This window comes from Tenrec ecaudatus, chromosome X (assembly GCF_050624435.1).
Source record: "Tenrec ecaudatus isolate mTenEca1 chromosome X, mTenEca1.hap1, whole genome shotgun sequence".
NCBI classification, from domain to species: Eukaryota; Metazoa; Chordata; class Mammalia; order Afrosoricida; family Tenrecidae; genus Tenrec; species Tenrec ecaudatus.
Window position 1 is genome coordinate 79,271,475 of NC_134548.1, and position 19,545 is coordinate 79,291,019.

Sequence of the window (19,545 nt, forward strand, 5' to 3'; positions counted from 1 at the left end):
TATAGAGAAACTGAAATTAAAGGAAATAGGAAGAGCGTTACAGGGTTGATGTTTACCTGGGGACATGGAAGGGGAAGGAGAGGGGAAAGGGGGATCAACATCAATCTGTAAAAGAAAGTTTTAAAAGTTCCAAAGTTGATTGTGACAATGATTGTGCAGCCCTTCTTTATATAATTAAACCATTGAAATGTATGATATGTTAATTAGAACTCAACTTTTTAAAAGAATGAGTTTAGAAAATAATGATGGCAACATATATACAAATATACTTGATACAATTGATATATGCTCTGTTATGAGCTATGAGTCCCCAATAAAATGATCTTTTAATAAAAAAAGTTTTAATTGTTGAATTTTGTCAAATGCCTTTTCTGCATCAATTAATTGATAGGATCAGATGATTTTTTATTTTATTTTATTTATATAGCAGATTACATTGATCGAACCATCCTTGTATATCTGGTATAACTCCCATCATGCCTTTAAATTTTTTTAATTAAATCCTTTTATTGGGAGCTCTTACATCTCTTATCACAATCCATACATCCATCCATTGTGTCAAGCACATTTGCACATATGCTGCCATCATCATTTTCAGAGGATTTTCTTTCTCCTTGAGCCCCCATCATGCCTTTTAAAAATATTTTGATTAATTCTATTAACTTAAATTTTGGTGAAAATTTGGCATCTATGTTCATAAGAGATATTTATTGGTCTATAGTTTTCTATTCTAATTATGTCTTTGCTGAGTTGTGGTATCAAGGTTACACACACTTCATAAAATGAATTTGGTAGTGTGGTGTCCTTTTCTATATTTTGGAATAGTTTGTGTAGAATCTGTTTTCTGTTTTTGAATTGGTCTTAATGGTACTCTAAATATCAGTAGAATTTCCCAGTGGAACAATCTTGACCTGGACTTCAGTTTTTTAATGACCAGATCTATTTCTTCTTCTGCTATGGGTCTGTTAAGGTTTTCCATATCAATTTTTGTTAATTTAAGTAGGCAATCTACTTCTAGAAATTTGTACATTTCTTCTAGGCTTTCTCATTTGTTGGAGTACAGTCTTTCCTAATATTGTGTAATTATCTTTTTGTTTCAGTTTGTTCTGTTATGATGTCACTCATTTCAATTCTTGTTTATAATATTTACTTTCCCCCCTTTCTTTTCCTTTTTTTAGGTTTGCCAGTGGAGTATCAATTTTATTAATCATTGTTTTAAAAACCATTTCAAAGAACAAATTTTTTGTTTTGTTTATTTTTTTCTATTGTTTTCTGGTTTCTGATTCATCGAAGCTTTATTTATTTTCTTCTGGTGATGAAGTTTTGTTTGGGGGCTTTTGATCTAATTGTATGTGTTATATTTAGGTGTTAATTTGGATTCTCTTTTTATTCTTTTGATGAAATCGTCTGATGCACATAAGTGTTTTATTTTTAGAAGTTCCTTCTAAGTCATCTATTTTGTCATCTACTGTGTGATTCTGTTAGGTTTCTCTCTCCAGCCTAAATCTCAGCCTCGGTCCTTGGCTCCATGCGAGAAAGATTTCACGCTGAAGCCAGGCTCGTGATCCAAGTGAATTTAATGAAAGTTCAAAGAAGCATCAGGTTTTACGCAGCACCCATGGGATTCCTTTGACCATGCGGCCTGGCAGAGACTGCTCCGGGACACGCAAGGATCTCTCCCCTCCCACGAAGACCACCAGACCACCCAAGCAAGACAAGACCAAGAGACCAAGAGCCCCTCTCCCTTCAGGTCCCTGCCTTTTAAGGGTTCCCAGGGGAGGTGTGGTGAACGACCCCAGGTCGATCCCATTGGCTGAATTGCAATCACCCGGCCCAGGTGGGCTGCTCCAGGTGTAACGCCCATCCAAGCCCACCGGCGGGAAAATCCAGCTTTTGTCTTTTGTTGGTTCTCCTGGGCATGCGTAAATGGACTTCCCAATTCCCTAGGCTAAGCTACCTAGCAATTCCTTCATTATATTTGGTAGTATGCCTATGCCCTATAATAGGGCCCTTAACTTTGTCCCTATTTTCTCATTGATAATCTTTGTAGCCCTGGTTTCTACATATAGTTTTTTATTCAGCTTGAGATCATTTTTGTGCATAGGGTGAAGTAAGGATACTTTTTCATTCTTCAACTGATTGAAATCCAATTTTGCCAACACCAGTTGCTGAAGAGACAATCTTGTTCCCATTTAATGTTCTTTGACCCTTTGTTGAAAATCAGTTGTCTGAAGGTTGGTTAATGTCCGGAGCCATGAGGCCCGGCCATTACTTGGAATTTATTAGGACTTGCCTGGAGCCGTGAGGCCCGGCCATTACTTGGAATTTATTAGCCTGAGCTCTGGGCATTCTTCTACCCCAGCCTACGTGACAGAGCACTGCAGCTGTAAAGCTTGAGCAAACAAGGGGTGATGCTCTTTAGATAAGCACCTGTGTCCTGCTTCCCCTTGATTGGGCAAAAGATCGCCCTCCCCTATGCTTGATTTACGTGCACATGCCACTCCTCTGCGTACCTAATTGAAGACTGTAAGCCCTTACTGACTCACGGGCAGGGCGCGCTCCCCTGAACTCCCTGATTGGCCTGTTGCCAAGGTAGCCTAATCTGCATGTGCGGCTGAGGCTCCCCCCCCCTTGGCTGGCTGGTATAAGCTGTGACTCTTTGTTCATTAAAACAGGACTTGATCAGGATATTGTCTTGTCCTCATTCTCTGTGCCTCTTGTACCGCCCCAATTCCCACTCTCTCCTCCAGGACCCACGGTGAATGTCCCGCAGGAACGAGACAGGTTAATTTATTTGAGGGTTCTCTATTCTGTTCTTTAGTCTGTGTATCTATCGTATCAGTGTCAGCCTTTTTAACCACCTGGCCATGTAATATGTTTTGAGGTCAGAAAGTGAGACGCCTCCTACTTTGCTCTTTTTAGGAAGTTCTCGGTTTATACTGGGTTTCTACCCTCTCCGCATGGCATTAGTAATTCATTTTTCCATGCATTTAAAGAACAAAATTGGGATTCTGATCAAAATTGTGGTAACAGACTACTTTGGGTGTATTGACATTTTCATAATGTTAAGCCTGCCTATCCATGAACATGGAATATTCTTCCATTTATGTAGGTATCCTTTGGTTTCTTGTAATAGTGTAATGTAACTTTCTTTTAAAAATATTTAGTTTCTCTGGTTAGATTTATTGTTAACTATTTCACCTTTTCTGTGGCTATTGTAAAACTGTGGGTATTGATATCTTTTTCAGAACTCCATTCATTAGTACACAGGAATCTGACTGGTTTTGGTTTTTTTTTGTATCTTAATCTTGTATCCTGCCACACTGGTGAATCTCTCAATAGTTTCCAACATTTTTTTTGTTGAATCTTTGGGATTTTTCACATAAAATCATATCTAAAAATAGTGCAGTTTCACTTGACTTATTTTTGTTTTCTTTTAGCCATTTATTTAAGTGCAACCGCCCAGGAGGAATTTTAGATCTTGTTGAAAGCAGCCACATCCATGGATTGCACATAGTCTTCAAAAGCAGTTATCTGTTCTTCCAGCATATCTGTACCAACTTTGTCATCTTCAACTACACACTGTATTTGGAGTTTTTAATTCCATACCCCACCGGAACGAGCTTGGATGAGCCCCAGACCAAGCCATCTGCTTGAATGCTTCTGACGCACTCTTCCAGTTTCGCCATATCGGTCTCATCGTCCCGCGGTTTGACATCGAGTAAGATGGAGGACTTGGCAACAAGGGCAGGCTTCTCGGCTCTCTGTGACTCACACTGTGCAGGGCGGTCTTCTCTTAGCCTCTGCTTCTTCACTTTCCGCCTCCTCCTCATCAGATCCAAAGAGATAAATGTCGTCGTCATCCTTACTGTCTGCAGCACCACTCCCGGTGGTGTCTTCCACATTAGTAGGGCCATACTTGCCCAAAGCTTTCTTTACTCCTGGCAAACTGGCCTTTTCCTTTTCGTACGACTTGATGTGATCATACCAACGTAGGGCATGATACAAGTCAGCGGGTGGAGGGCCGGAGATTCTTCAAACACTGCCGCATCTGCTTGTAATGGCACATACCCCTCCATGTTGCTCTTGTCGGCCAGGTAGTCATTGAGCACCTGAAGGTCGGCAGGGCTCTTCAAGTCTCCGAAACCCATGGCGCCGGCTGTACCAGGAGGTGGGCGGTAGTGAAGGAAAAATGGGTCTCAGATGGAAGAACAGAACGCTAAGAGATGGGACAAAAAAGCTATTTTTGTTTTCTAATAGCTTTAACCATAACTTCCAGCATAATGTTGAAGAGTGGTGATAAGGGGCATTCTTGTCTGGTTCTCAATCACAAGGGAAATACTTTGTTTTTCCTTATTGAGTGAGATGCTGGTCATTGATATGATCTTTATCGTGTCAAGAAATTTCCCTTCTACTCTTATTTTTTTTGAGTGTTTTAATCTGGAATGGGTTTTGGATATCGTCACATGCTTTTGTTGCATCAATTAATGTGATCATCTGATTCTTATGCTTTGTTTTGTTTATGTAGTAGATTACATGAAATGTTTTTCTAAAGTTGAATCATCTTGACGTACCTGTGTTAGGTCGAGTTGACTAGAGAAACAAATCCAGGGACATTCATATATGTATAAGAAAGAGATTTATAGCAAAGATAAATTGTATATTGAGAAAACATTCCAGCCCAGTCCAGATCAAGTCCATAAGTCTGATATTAGCCCATATGTCTGATACTAGTCCATAAATTCCTCTTTAAACTCACACAGCACATGAAAAATGATACCGAATGCAGGAAGATCACAGGGTGGTGGGTGGAAAGTCTTGTGGGTCCAGTGGTGGTGGAAGCATCTCAACAGTGGGGCATGTGTCCACGTGGCTCCTCCAGCTCTCTGAGTGTGGCTACTCAACAGGAAGGTGAAGCAGAGAGAGTGTGTGGCCTCTCCTCAAGGATAAAGTAAGAAAGTTCCCAGAATCCTCATAAGAAGTCCATGTCCACCAGGAGGCAATATCAGACTGTGACCTGATTGTCAGGCTAAATTCCACCCCTTCACTTTATCAAGTTGACATAAATTATGTAACTAACACAGTGCCTGTTATGAACCCTACTTGTGCATTTTCAATTAGTTTCCTTTTTTAAAAAATTCATTTTATTGGGCGTTCTTACAGCTCTTATCACAATGCATATATACATCCATTGTGTCAAGCACTTTTGTACATATGTTGCCATCATCATTTTCAAAATATTTTCTTTCTACTTGAGCCCTTGTTATCAGCTCCTCATTTTTCCCTCCCTCCCTCCCTCCCTCCCTCCCTCATGAACCCTTGATAAATTATAAATTATTATTTTCATACCTTACATCATCTGCTGTCTCCCTTCATCCACTTTTCTGTTATTTGTCCCCCTGAGGGGGGGTATATGTTGATCACTGTGACTGGTTCCCCCCTTTTCCCTCCCCCCCCCAACTCACTTCTCCCCTCCTGGTATCACTACTCTCATTATTGGTTCTGAGGGGTTTATCTGTCTTGGATTCCCTGTGTTGCCAACTCTTATCTGTACCAGTGTACATGCTCTGGTCTAGTTGGATTTGTAAGGTAGAATTGGGGTCATGATTGGGGTGGGGGGAAGCATTAAAGAACTAGAGGAAAGTTGTATGCTTCATCGGTGCTTTACTGCACCCTGACTGACTCGTCTCTTCCTTGTGAACCTTCTGTAAAGGGATGTCCAAATGTCTACAGATGGGCTTTGGGTCTCCACTCCGCCCTCCCCCTCATTCACAGCGATATGATTTTTTTGTTCTGGGTCTTTGATGCCTGATACCTGATCCTATCAACACCTCATGATCACACAGGCTGGTGTGCTTCTTCCATGTGGGCTTAGTTGCTTCTCAGCTAAATGGTAATTTGCTTACTTTTAACAAATTCACAGACAAACAAATCACATATCATACATCTCAGTTGTACAATTCCATTCATAAGACTTGTGCAACCATCATCACAATCGATTCCTGGACATTTCTTCTTCCTTATATTGGTTGTTGTAAGTTCCTCATTTCCTACCTGCTTTCCCTTTTGACTCTACTGATCCAATTGTTGTCTGTATAAGTTTACCTAATCTAGGTTTCATAGAAACCTCAATTGAAAAACAAAGTAGAAATATTCAAAAAGAGAACAATTATACATTAAATGAAGAGGGAGATCAATGACAAGGTGTCACATTTTTTACCTATCTGCAATCCCAGTAATCTACTCTGCAATATACTCTGTCTGGTAACAAAGCCTTTCTCATCTCTAGTCTATAGTCAGAGGGAATTCGTTAGAGTCTTAATTTACATGAGGGACCCTGAAAATGGATTTGTTGCTTTCACTGTCATCTGTAGCCTTCTGAAAACTGGATGCTCAGAATTTAAGCTCTAATATTCCCTCCCCTGGGTTCAGTTTTTTATTATTTGCATTTCTTAGAGCACACATGTTGATGTGCTTATTCCATGTGGAGTTAGCCAACACTTAATTCAGATGGCTGCTCGTTTTTAGACAAGCCATTAAGATACCAGCCACTATTCTGATAGCTGGGCACCATCTCCTTTCATCACCATTCTCTGTGACAGCACCTACATCTTCAGTGATCACTTCATAGGGTTAGGTATTAAGCAGAACCATTTTATAAGAACTGATTGTTCTTAAATTGGGGCTATAATTAAGTTCAAGCTCAAAATCCATATGTCCCTTGTTCATTTATTTTTATTGAACAATGTCATAAATTATCCCCATGGGGCATATTGATAATGTTGATATCAAGTTGATATTACCATTAATTAAGCCACTGTTAGAGAATTAAAAACATTGTCAAGAAAAAGAACGTATACATGTTTAGGACGTTTTTTAGACCAGAATACATGGATTGTTGATTTGTACAGATTAACAACTTATGTGACTTAACACTATTAACATTTACAATGACGGTTGGAGATAGGGTAGAACTTTTATTAATGCATTTTCACAAAGGCAAAGAGGGTAGGAAAATAACACATATATGGTACTCTTGAGTTGCCACTTATTGGGCACCCTCACGACAAAAATTTGCATCCTAAGTCCAATGACTTCCACATTGATATCCTTGGGGCAGTAAGGTCTGCTGCTTCTCATAGTGGAGCATTTCGGCCTTAGGCATATGGGAATTTTTCAGTTTCTTCAATACCTTAATGGTGTATTGAAGATAAATTCCAGTTGCTTTGGTACCTTGATAGGACAGAGTCTAAAACTCTGGCTGTCTATAGCACACGGCCTGGGTCACCAAGGGTTGAGTACAAACTAGTTCAAAAGCTTGTAATTGGGTACATAATACCAAGTTTATTCTTTCCTTGGTGGTCTATATACTTAATGTTGAGCATTTTTTAACAATGGGCTGCTGTCCCACACAGTTTACCCATTGATTAAAGCATAGTCACATTCCCCAGGTCAGACATGTCCTTCACACCACCACATCACCACCGCCTCATGACTTGAGTTTCCAATAAGGTAATAAGGTAATAAGGTTCACTTATTAATTTGAGATGACTGTAGAGTAATCTTACATGGCAGGATCTAATTGTTTTTTTTTTTCCCTCTCTATCTCATTGGAAACTGTCCTAATTGAGACGAGGCCTCCTCTGTTGGAGTGGAGTTTAAGATTTATAGGTAAGGGGTGGTATATGGGTCATGAGCTCTAGGCAGGCATACTACCTTTTTGTTTGGGAAGCTGGAAGAAAGGATTAGATGACTTGAGAACAGGAGCCTACCTTTGTCTTGATATTTAATTTTTTAGGAGTACTATCATATAATATTTGTCCTTTTATGATTGCCAAGTTTCACTCAGCATAATGGATTCCAGGTCCATCCATGTAATGAGGTGTTTTCGTAGTTTAACTACTTTTTTTTTCAGGAATGCATAGTATTCTATTGAGTGTATGTACCAGAGTTTCTTTATTCATTCTTCTACTCTTGAGTATTTGGGCTGTTTCCAGTTTCTTGCTATTGTGAACTGGGCTGTAATAAACATGGGAGAGCATGCACTCATTTGTGTTGTCTCTCATCTCTTTGGCGTATATCCCCAGTAATAGTATTGCTGAATCACGTGGAATTTTAATTTCCAGTTGCTTTAAGTAGTGCCATATCACTTTCCATAGTCACTATACATGTTTACAAGCCCACCAGCAGTATATATGAGTTCCAAGTTTTCCATATCCTCTCCAGCATCGTTATTTTGATCATTGTGTATTATTCTTTGATACATTGTTGCAGACTATTGGAAAGTATTTTGTTGAGAATTTTTGCATCTATGCTCATAATGGATATTGGTATGCAGCTTTCTATTCTTTTTCTGTTATTATAAAATGTGGTTGGGAGTTTGTTGTCCTTTTCTATTTATGGAATAGTTTGGGTAGAATTGGTGTCATCTCTTCTCTAAACGTTTGGTGGATTCTCTGGTAAAGCCATGTGGCCCTGGGCTATTTTTGTTGGAAGGTTTTTAATGACCAAATTTCTTTCTTTTTTTTTTTAAACAATTCATCTATTTTCTTTTTACATTTTATTAGGGGCTCATACAACTCTTATCACAATCCATACATATACATACATCAATTGTATAAAGCACATCCATACATTCCCCGCCCCAATCATTCTCAAAGCATTCGCACTCCACTTAAGCCCTTTGCATCAGGTCCTCTTTTTTGTTTCCCCTCCCTCCCCACTCCCCCCTCCCAATGTGCCCTTGGTAATTTATACATCGTTATTTTGTCATATCTTGCCCTATCCGGAGTCTCCCTCCCCCCCCTTCTCTGCCGTCCCTCTCCCAGTGAGGAGGTCACACGTGGACCCCTGTAATCAGTTCCCCCTTTCCAACCCACTCACCCTCCCCTCTCCCAGCAACGCCCCTCTCACCCCTGGTCCTGAAGGTATCATCCACCCTGGATTCCCTGTGCCTCCAGCCCCCATATGCACCAGTGTACAACCTCTGCTCTATCCAGCCCTGTAAGGTAGAATTCAGATCATGGTAGTTGGGGGGGACCAGATTTATTTCAGTTAAGGTTTTTCTACATCAATCTGTGTCATGTAGGTACATAATGCTTTTCTAAAAAATTGTCCATTTTCTATATATTTTCAAAATTGTGGGGGAAATAGCCATAAAAGGCTATTATATAAAAATAATAATGTATTATTATTTTATTTCTATTGTTCTGAATTCAACTTTTTCTTTTTAATCATTTTATTGGGGGCTCGTACAACTCTTATCACAATCCATACATCCATCCATTGTGTGTCAAGCAGATTTGTACATTTGGTGCCCTCATCATTCTCAAAACATTTACTATCAACTTGAGCCCTTAATATCAGCTCCTCATTTTCCCCTCCCTCCCCGCTCCCCCTCCCTCATGAACTCTTGATAATTTATAAATTATTACTTCATTATATCTTACACTGTCTGATGTCTCCCTTCACCCACTTTTCTGTTGTCCATCCCCAAGGGAGGGGGTTATATGTAGATCCTTATAATCAGCTTCCCCTTTTTAGCCCACCTTCCCTCCCCACTCCTGGTATCACCACTTTCACCCCTGGTCCTGAAGGGATCATCTGTCCTGGATTCCCTGTGATTCTGGTTTCTATCTGTACCAGTGTACATCCTCTGATATAGCCAGATTTGTAAGGTAGAATTAGGATCATGATAGTGGTGGTGGGGGGGAGCCATTAAAGAACTAGAGGAAAGTTGTATGTTTCATTGTTGCTACTCTGCACCCTGACTGGCTCGTCTCCTCCCTGCAACCCTTCTGTAAGAGGATGTCCAGTTGCCAACAGATGGGCTTTGCGTCCCCAATCTGCACTCCCCCTCCTTCACAAATGAGATGATTTTTTTTGCTCTTTGATGCCTGATACCTGATCCCTTCGACACCTCGTGATCACACAGGCTGGTGTGCTTCTTCCATGTGGGCTTTGTTGCTTCTGAGCTACATGGCCGCTTGTTTACCTTCAAGCCTTTAAGACCCCAGATGCTATATCTTTTGATAGCCGGGCACCATCAGCTTTCTGATTTCAACTTTTTCATCTCATACTTTTGATAGTTGCATTTTGTCTCTTTTCCAATTAATTTAAGTTAATTAATTTAAGTTACGTTTGCTATTGGTTTGTCAATCCTTTCAAAGAAAAAAAAAACTTCCTGCCTTGTTGCTTTTTTTCTATTGTTTTCGTGTTTTCTCATTCATTTCCACTCTTATCTCTATGAGCTCTCGTCTCCTGATGATTGAAAGTTTGTTTTGCTTCTCTTATTGTAGTTGTTGAAGATCTTGATTTAAAGTATTGATTTTGATTCTCTCTTTTTGGGGTATATGTGCATTTATTACTATAAATTGTTCTCTGAGTATTGCTTTCTTTGGGTCCTAAAGGTTTTAGTGTTATGTTTTTGCTATCATTCATTTCAAGGAATTTTTAAAAATCTCATTCCTTATTTCATCAATTACCCAGTAATGTTTAAGCACTATGCTGTTCAGTTTCCATGTATTTGCTCATTTCTTCCTGCTATCCCTGTTGTTGATTTCTAATTTTATAGCATTGTGATCTGAAAAAGAAGATTGCAAAATCTCAATATTTCATAATTTATTAAGGTTTGCTTTGTGTCATAGCATATTGTATAATCTAGAGAATGTTCCACGCATGCTGAGAAGAATGTATCCTGTACTGTGTAGATTCATGTTGCTGCAAGTGATGATCCAGAAAGTTAATGTGGAATGCAGGAAGAGCATAGGTCAGTGGATGCAGAATCCAGTGGATCCAAAGTCATGGCAGGGTAGCTACAGCTCTCAGGCTCAGTGGCAAAGACCTCAACAAGCAGGAAAATGAAGGGGCAGAAAGAGAGGGAAGTTCCCCCATTACCCAATTATGAGAAAGCCACAGCCCCCAGGAATGATCATCAAGCTGTGTCCTGATTGACAGGTTGGATTCGGCCCCTACAGTTTAATACATGTTGAGGTTGACATAAAGTCACCTACCACAGAAATCAAATTGGTTAATTGTGTCTTTCAGTTCTTCAATTGACTTTCATTGACTTTCATCTCCAAAGATTTGTCCTTCCTCAAGAATTATGTGGTGAAGCCCACTTCCATTGTTGAATTGTCTATTTAATCGCAATTATGTTTAACATATGTTAAGGACTTTTGTTGGGTGTGTATTTTTTTATTATGGTTATGTTTTCTAATTCTATTGTCCCTTCAATCATTATGGAGTGCAATTTTTTTTAACTCATGATGGATTTTGCCTTGACGTCTATTTTATCAGAGATTAATATTTCCGGTCCTGCTGGTTTGGGCTGCCATTACCTTCGTATTTCTTTCCATCCTTTGATTTTTAGTCTATTTTTGTCTTTGCATCTTAGGTGTATTTCTTGTCAGCAACATATTGATGGATCTCGGTGTCTCATACAGTCTGCTACTCTGTCCTCTTGACAGTTGCACTTAAGACATTAACATTCATTGTCATTGTTGATATGTGTGGGTGTGTTGCTGTCATTTTGATATGTTTATCTTTCCTGTATTTGTGCGATGTTTTGGATAAGGTTTTCAATGTATTGATTTTTGTGTGTTGTCTTGTATGTTGATCTCAGATTTGTCGGCTGTTGTTATTTATCCAGAGTACACCATTTAGTGTTTTTGTAATGTTGGTCTTGTTTTTACAATTTCCTTTAATTTCTTCTTGTCTGAACATATTCATTTCTCCCTCATTTTGAGTGATACTTTTGCTAGATAAAAGATTCTTGGACCAGAGCATGTACACTAGTACAGATAAGAGCTCTCGACACACGGAATCCCAGACATATAAACCCCTCAGGAACAATACTGGGAGTAATGACACCATGATAGTTGGGTGAAGGTGGGGGAGAAAGAGGAAATCGATAGCAATGATTGACATATAACACCCCCACCCACCCATCCAGGGTGACAAACAACAGAAACCTGGGTGAAGGGAGACAGCGGATGGTGTAAGATACGTAAATAATAATAATTTCTAATTTATCAAGGGTTCATGGGGATGGAAGGGTTGCGAAGGGAGGAAAAAGATGAGGAGCTGATACCAAAGGCTCAAGAAGAAAGAAAATATTTTTGAATGATGATGGCAACATATGTACAAATGTACTTGATGCAATTGATGTATGGGTTGTGATAAGAACTGTAAGAGGCCCCAATAAAATGATTTTTTTTTAAGATTCTGGGTTGGCTATGTTTTTCTTTCAGGGTTTTATATATGTCATTCCATTGTCTTCTTGCCTGTGTGGTTTTGGCTAAAAGATGTGAACCCATTTTTATTGTCGTCCCTTTATATATAACAGTTCTATTTTCCCTGGCTGTTCTCAGGATTCCTTCCTTGATATTGGAGAATTTGGTGACAATATGTCATCATGTTTTTCTTTGGGGGGTCTATCCTGTTTGGGGTTCTTTCTAGATAATTATTTTCTCATCTTTTATGCTGTTAAGGAAGTTTTCTTCTGGATTTCCTGTGCTATTTTCTCTGTGGGGTTTTGTTTGTTTGTGTCTTCCTCTCTGAAATCCAAATGAGATACATATTCTTCCTCTTGATAGTGTTCCACATAATTCTTAGGCTTTCTTCAACTCCTTTGCTTTTTTGTTGTTGTTAGTCTCATAGATCTGTAGACAGGTTTGTCTTCAAGCTCACTAACTTGACATTCTATTTCTTATTTCTATTACTGTGTTTCTTTAAAGTGCTGTGTAATTTTTTCTCTTATTATTAATCTTCTGGGTTTATGTTTGGTGTTTCTCTTGTAAGGTTTCTAGTACGTTTTTAGTTTTTCTGTTCTTTCTGTTATTCTCTCTACCATTTTCTCCATCTTGTGAAAGCTCCTAATCATCATCTATTGATTCCCTCCTCTCCCACCCACCCACACCTGGTAATTCCTTTTCATCTTCAGCAAATTCTTTTGGATTGGGATTTTGTTTACTTTTTTTAATGTTTTATTAGGGGCTCATACAACTCTTATCACAATCCATACATATACATACATCAATTGTATAAAGCACATCTGTACATTCTTTGCCCTAATCATTTTCTTTTTTCCTTTTCTTTTTTTACATTTTATTAGGGACTCATACAACTCTTATCACAATCCATACATATACATACATCAATTGTATAAAGCACATCCATACATTCCCTGCCCCAATCATTCTCAAAGCATTTGCTCTCCACTTAAGCCCTTTGCATCAGGTCCTCCTTTTTTTTTTTTCTTCCCTCCCCGCTCCCCCCTTTTGTTTACTTTTTTGTGCCTATTTTTCTTGGGTTTTTTTTTTTCATGTCAACCAATATTTTCTGCTGGCTGGGATGAGAGGAGGCTGGGCCATATGGGGGTAGTTAATTCCCTCAGGTAGTGCAGGAGAGTAATAATAGAAACCTGAAAACAAACGGGAAGAATGGAGAAAAAAAGAAGGGATAAAAGAACAAATATATCTTTATATCTGAGGTGTGTCTCTTGTAAGCAGTATATTAATGGTTTATGCTTTCTTATCCATTCTCCTAGTCTCTGTCTCATAAATTTAGTCAATTTACATTCAATATTGTTCTTGATAGGTATAATTTTTCTATTCTTATTTTGCTGTATGTTTGTTTGTTTTTAATTGCAGCTCTTATCACAATCCATACATCCATATATTATGTCAAGCACATTTATAAATTTGTTGCCATCATCATTTTCAAAACATTTTCTTTCTACTTGAGGCCTTGGTATCAGCTCCTCATTTCCCCCCTCCCATTATTTTTCATATCTTACACTGACTGATATCTCCCTTCACCCACTTTTCTGTTGTCCATCCCCCAGGGAGGGGGTCATATATAGATCACTGTGATTTGTTCTTCCTGTCCCCCCCCCTCACTTTCCCCTTACCCTCCTAATACCGCTACTCTCAATATGGTCCTGAAGGGTTTATCTGTCCTAGTTTCCCTATGTCTCTGATTCTTATCTGTACCCAGGTACATGCTCTGGCCTAGCTGGATTTGTAAGGTAGAATTGGGGTCGTGATAGTGGGGAAGAGGTAGCATTAAAGAACTAGAGGAAAGTTGTATGTTTCAACGGAGCTATACTGCACCCTGACAGGCTCGTCTCTTTCTTGTGACCCTTCTGTAAGGGGATGTTCAATTGCCTACAGATGAGCTTTGGGTCTCCGTTCTGCACTCCCTCTTCATTCACAATGATGTGATTTTTTGTTCTGCATCTTTGATGCTTGATACCTGATCCCTTCGACACCTCATGATCACACAGGCTGGTGTGCTTCTTCCATGTGGGCTTTGTTTCTTCTCAGCTAGATGGCCACTTGTTTATCTTCAAGCCTTTAAGACCCCAGATACTTCTGATAGCCAGGCAACATTAACTTTCTTCACCACGTTTGTTTATGCACATTATGCTTATTGTCTTCAGTGATCATGTTGGGAAGGTGAGCATCACGGAATGCTGGCTTATTAGAACAAAGTGTTATTGCATTGAGGAAGCATTTGAGTTTCATGTATGGTTTTTATGGTGTTACTAGTTTCTTTGGCCATCACAATTTTCTGTGCTAATTTTAATTTATTTGTGGGTTTTCTTGACATTCTTTTCTTTGCCTTTTCTGTTTCCATCTTACTGTTTAGTAGTTTTATGGGGTTTTTTCTTTTGTTGGTTTTTATCATTTTCTTTACTATTATCTTTCTAAGTTTAGGGTAGTCTGTTCCATTTTGCAAACAACTTGGTTTCTTCTTCCATTTGACTGTTTAATATCTACTCTGTTCCCTCTGTTACTTTATTATTTTCTTCATTGTGGAATGTTTTTAGGTTCCCAATTTTTAATGTGGTTTATTTCACTTTGTGTATTATTTGAATAGGTTGATTTCTCGATGATGATGTCTTTATATTTCAGTTGCTGTCTACTACAGTTGTTGATTCTCTGTCCAAAAAACCTCCCTTTCGTATTTTTGTAAGGTTTGCCTTGTTTTTGCCTTTGTTTTTTCCTTGTCTGAAAATGTCTTTTTTCCCCCTTCCCTCATATTTGAGAGATAATTTTGCTAGATATAGAATTCTTGGTTGGAATTTTTTTGTTTCAAGGTTTTGTATATATCATCCCATTGCCTTCTTTCCCGCATGGTTTCTATGGAAAAATCTGAGCTTAATTATTATATTTTCTTTTATGGTTGATTATTTTTTTATCCACAAGTTGCTCTCAGGATTCTTTCCCTTTTGAATGTTATAAAATTTTAAGATACTGTGTCTAGATGATTTTCTTTGGGAGTCAATTCTCTTGGGGGTTCTTTGGACTTCATGAATGGTTATTTTCTGTTCTGTCATGATGTTAGAAAATTCTTATTTAATATTCCTTGGAATGTTTTTTTCTGTTGTTATTTTTTCTACTTTCTGTTGTGGAATATATTTTTTTAATTTCTTTTTTTATTATTAAAAAACATTTTATTAGGGGCTCATATAACTCTTATCACAATCCATACATATACATACACCAATTGTATAAAACACATCTGTACATTCTTTGCCCTAATCATTTTCTTTTTCTTTTTTTGTTGTTTTTTAATTTTAACAATTTATTAGGGGCTCATACAATTCTTATCACAGTTCATACATATACATACATCAATTGTATAAAGCACATCTGTACAGTCCCTGCCCTAATCATTTTTTTCTCCTCTTTTCTTTTTTTACATTTTATTAGGGACCCATACAACTCTTATCACCATCCATACATATACATGCATCAATTGTATAAAGCACATCCATACATTTCCTGCCCCAATCATTCTCAAAGCATTTGCTCTCCACTTAAGCCCCTCGCATCAGGTCCTCATTTTTTTTCCCCTCCCTCCCCTTTCCCCCCTCCCTCATGTGCCCTTGGTAATTTATACCTCGTTATTTTGTCATATCTTGCCCTATCCGGAGTCTCCCTTCCCCCCTTCTCTGCTGTCCCTCTCCCCGGGAAGAGGTCACATGTGGATCCTTGTAATCAGTTCCCCCCTTCCAACCCACTCACCCTCCACTCTCCCAGCATCGCCCCTCACACCCTTGGTTCTGAAGGTATCATCCACCCTGGATTCCCTGTACCTCCAGCCCTCATATGTACCAGTGTACAGCCTCTGCCCTATCCAGTCCTGCAAGGTAGAATTCGGATCATGGTAGTTGGGGGGAGGAAGCATCCAGGATCTGGGGGAAAGCTGTGTTCTTCATCGGTACTACCTCGCACCCTAATTAACCCATCTCCTCTCCTAAACCCCTCTATGAGGGGATCTCCATTGGCCTACACTTGGGCCTTGGGTCTCCACTCTGCACTTGCCCCTTCATTTAATATGGTATATATATATATACATATACATATACACATATATATACACTCACTTATATCGTTTTTTTTGCATGATGCCTTATAACTGGTCCCTTGTCACCTCGTGATCGCACTGGCCGGTGTGCTTCTTCCATGTGGGCTTTTTTGCTTCTGAGCTAGATGGCCGCTTGTTCACCTTCAAGCCTTTAAGACCCCAGACACTATCTCTTTTGATAGCCAGGCACCATCAGCTTTCTTCACCACATTTGCTTATGCACCCATTTGTCTTCAGCGATCCTATCATGGAGGTGTGCAGTCAATGATATGATTTTTTGTTCTTTGATGCCTGGTAACTGATCCCTTTGGGACCACTCGATCACACAGGCTGGTGTGTTCTTCCATGTGGACTTTGTTGCTTCTGAGCTAGATGGCCGCTTGTTTATCTTCAAGCCTTTAAGACCCCAGTCACTATCTCTTTTGATAGCCGGCACCATCAGCTTTCTTCACCACATTTACTTGTTCACCCACTTTGGCTCCAGCCGTTGTGTCGGGAGAGTGAGCATCATAGAGTTCTAATTTAATAAAAGAAGGTATTCATGCATTGAGGGAGTGTTTGAGTAGAGGCCCAAGGTCCTTCCGCCACCTTAATATTTGACCTATAAATATAGACACATAGATCTATTTCCCCATCTTCCTATATATATTTGCATGTACATGTCTTTGTGTAGACCTCCATGATTGCCCTTTGACTCCTAGCTCTTTCCTCCATCTCCCTTGACTTTCCTCCTGCCCTACTACCATGCTTCATTGCCACCTGGGCTAGAGTATACCTCTTCTCTAAGCAACCTTACCCTTGATCATTTCCCACCATGCCTGCCACTCCCCCTTCTCTACCATTTGGGGTCCCGTCTGTTGTGGAATATTTATCAAACATTTTTGTTCCTTTTGATAGTGTCCCATAGAATCCTTAGGTTTAGTTCACCTTTTTGTATATAGAATGGTCTATATTTTGGTCTCAAAAGATTAATCTTCAAGCTAACTGATTTCTGCTTCCATCATTTCAGTTTTATTGTTTTGCACTTTCAGAATGTTATCCAGTTCTGATATCTGAGTATTTGTCTTCTGGATTTATACTTGGAGTTGTTGGATCATTTCTATATTTTTTATTTTTTCAGGTTTTTCTTGAAGTGCTTTAATGAATTCTTCTATTTTCTCTTCTGTAGTTCTGTTGAATATTTCCCCCATCCATTTAAAGCAAGTGAAGATCTAATGCCTTCTATTCATCTGAGATATCTAATGGACCTGTTTCTACATGTAGACCACTCATTTGTGCCATCTTTTCTTGTATGCATTGATATTTCCTGTTGTTTCTGTAACATGGTGTTTTCATATTTGTCTCTTTTGGTCAGTGATAATAGAATAAATAATAATATCCATGTACTTACAGTAGCTTTTTAAGATTCCAGGGTGGTGGGTTGTGAGAAGATATTGATGATACACAAATGTTCAGTGGAGGGAGGGTGGGATGGAAAGGGAAACCGATTTCAAAGATCTACATATAACCTCCTCCCTGGGGGATGGACAGCAGAGAAGTGGGTGAAGGCTGGGAGATGTCGGAAAATATAAGATATGACATAATAATAATTTGTAAATTATCAAGGGTTCGTGAGGAAGGAGGGAGTGGGGAGGAAGGGGAAAAAATAAGGAGCTGATACCAAGGGCTTACATAGAAAACAAATATTTTCAGAATGATGATGGCAACAAATGTGCAAACGTGCTTGACACAATGGATGTATGTATGGATTGTGATAAGAGTTGTACGAGCCCCAATGAAATGATTTAAAAAATAACAAATAAATAAATTAAAAGATAGAGAAATGTTAAATATAATTTCCTGTCAAACTCCATCTCAAGTTCAGCCCCTGTGTTTTCATGAGATCTAGGCTACTAACAAAAACAGCTGTCACAAAGAGGGAGAAGACCATATCCAAGACACTTTGTCCACCAACATGAACCATCTTTGCTGGATCTTTTTCTCTCTTCTAATGTTGTTAACTTAAGTAACTGGAGGAGGCATCACTTGGCAGCATCTTGTTGAGCCAGTCAAGAATTCACTGTTTTGAGAGGACCATATGGCCTGTCCTACTACTAGACACGACATCCCTCACTGATACATAGCCCTATAGGAAACAGCACTGGAGACACAATGTGGGAATTGTGCTGATCCGACCCCACCACACCAAGGAAAATGCTAAGGGCATGCAACCGAACAGCAAAGGGAGCAGAGCAAGGAAGTCCCGAAGGAGTACCAAAAATAGACTTTGGGGCCAGGGCATGGCACCCTATCAGACTGGACAAGAAAACACTCCTAACGGTCAACAAAAAGACCTTGAACTATTTACAGGCTTTTCTTTTTTTGTCATTTTTTTTGTTGTTTTGTTTCATTTTTTTGTTTTGCTCTGTCTTGTTTTTGTGCATATTATTATCTCTGCAGGTCTATCTAGATAAGATAGTCTGGATAAACAGTCCAGAGGAGAAAACAATGAGACTGACGGATTGTTTTTTCTTTGGGGGTGGGGGGAAGGTGGGGGAAAGGAAGTGGTGTTAACAAACTCAGGGACAAGGAAACAACAAATGATCCAAAACAAGTGGTGAGGAGGGTGTAAGAGGCCTGGTAACCGAGAGGAATTACTGAAACCCAAACGGAGGCTGAGCATGATAGTGGGACAAGAGGAAAGTAAAAGGAAACAGAGAAAAGAACTAGGAGGCAATGGGTATTTATAGAGGTCTAAATACAGGCATATACATATGTAAATATATTTTTATATGAGGATGGAGAAATAGATCTATATGCATATATTTATAGGTTTAATATTAAGATGACAGATGGACACGGGCCTCTACTCAAATACTCCCTCAATGCAAGAATACTTTGTTCTATTAAACTGGCATTCCATGATGCTCACCTTCCTGACATGATGAAGACTAAGCAAGTGCATAAGCAAATGTGGTGATAAGAGCGGATGGTGCCTGGCTATCAAAAGATATAGCATCTGGGGTCTTAAATGCTTGAAGGTAAACAAGCGGCCATCTAGCTGAGAAGCAACAAAGCCCACATGGAAGAAGCACACCAGTCTGTGTGATCACGAGGAGTCAAAGGGATAGGTATCAGGCATCAAAGAACAAAACATTATATCATTGAGAATGGGGGGCAGTGCGGAGT

General features: G+C 39.2%; 1 pseudogene; it reads right to left on the bottom strand.

Annotated features, from left to right (window-relative positions):
* Nucleotides 1-3,441: 3,441 nt before the first annotated feature.
* LOC142434379 (elongation factor 1-beta pseudogene) lies at nucleotides 3,442-4,151 on the bottom strand (annotated as a pseudogene).
* Nucleotides 4,152-19,545: the final 15,394 nt, after the last annotated feature.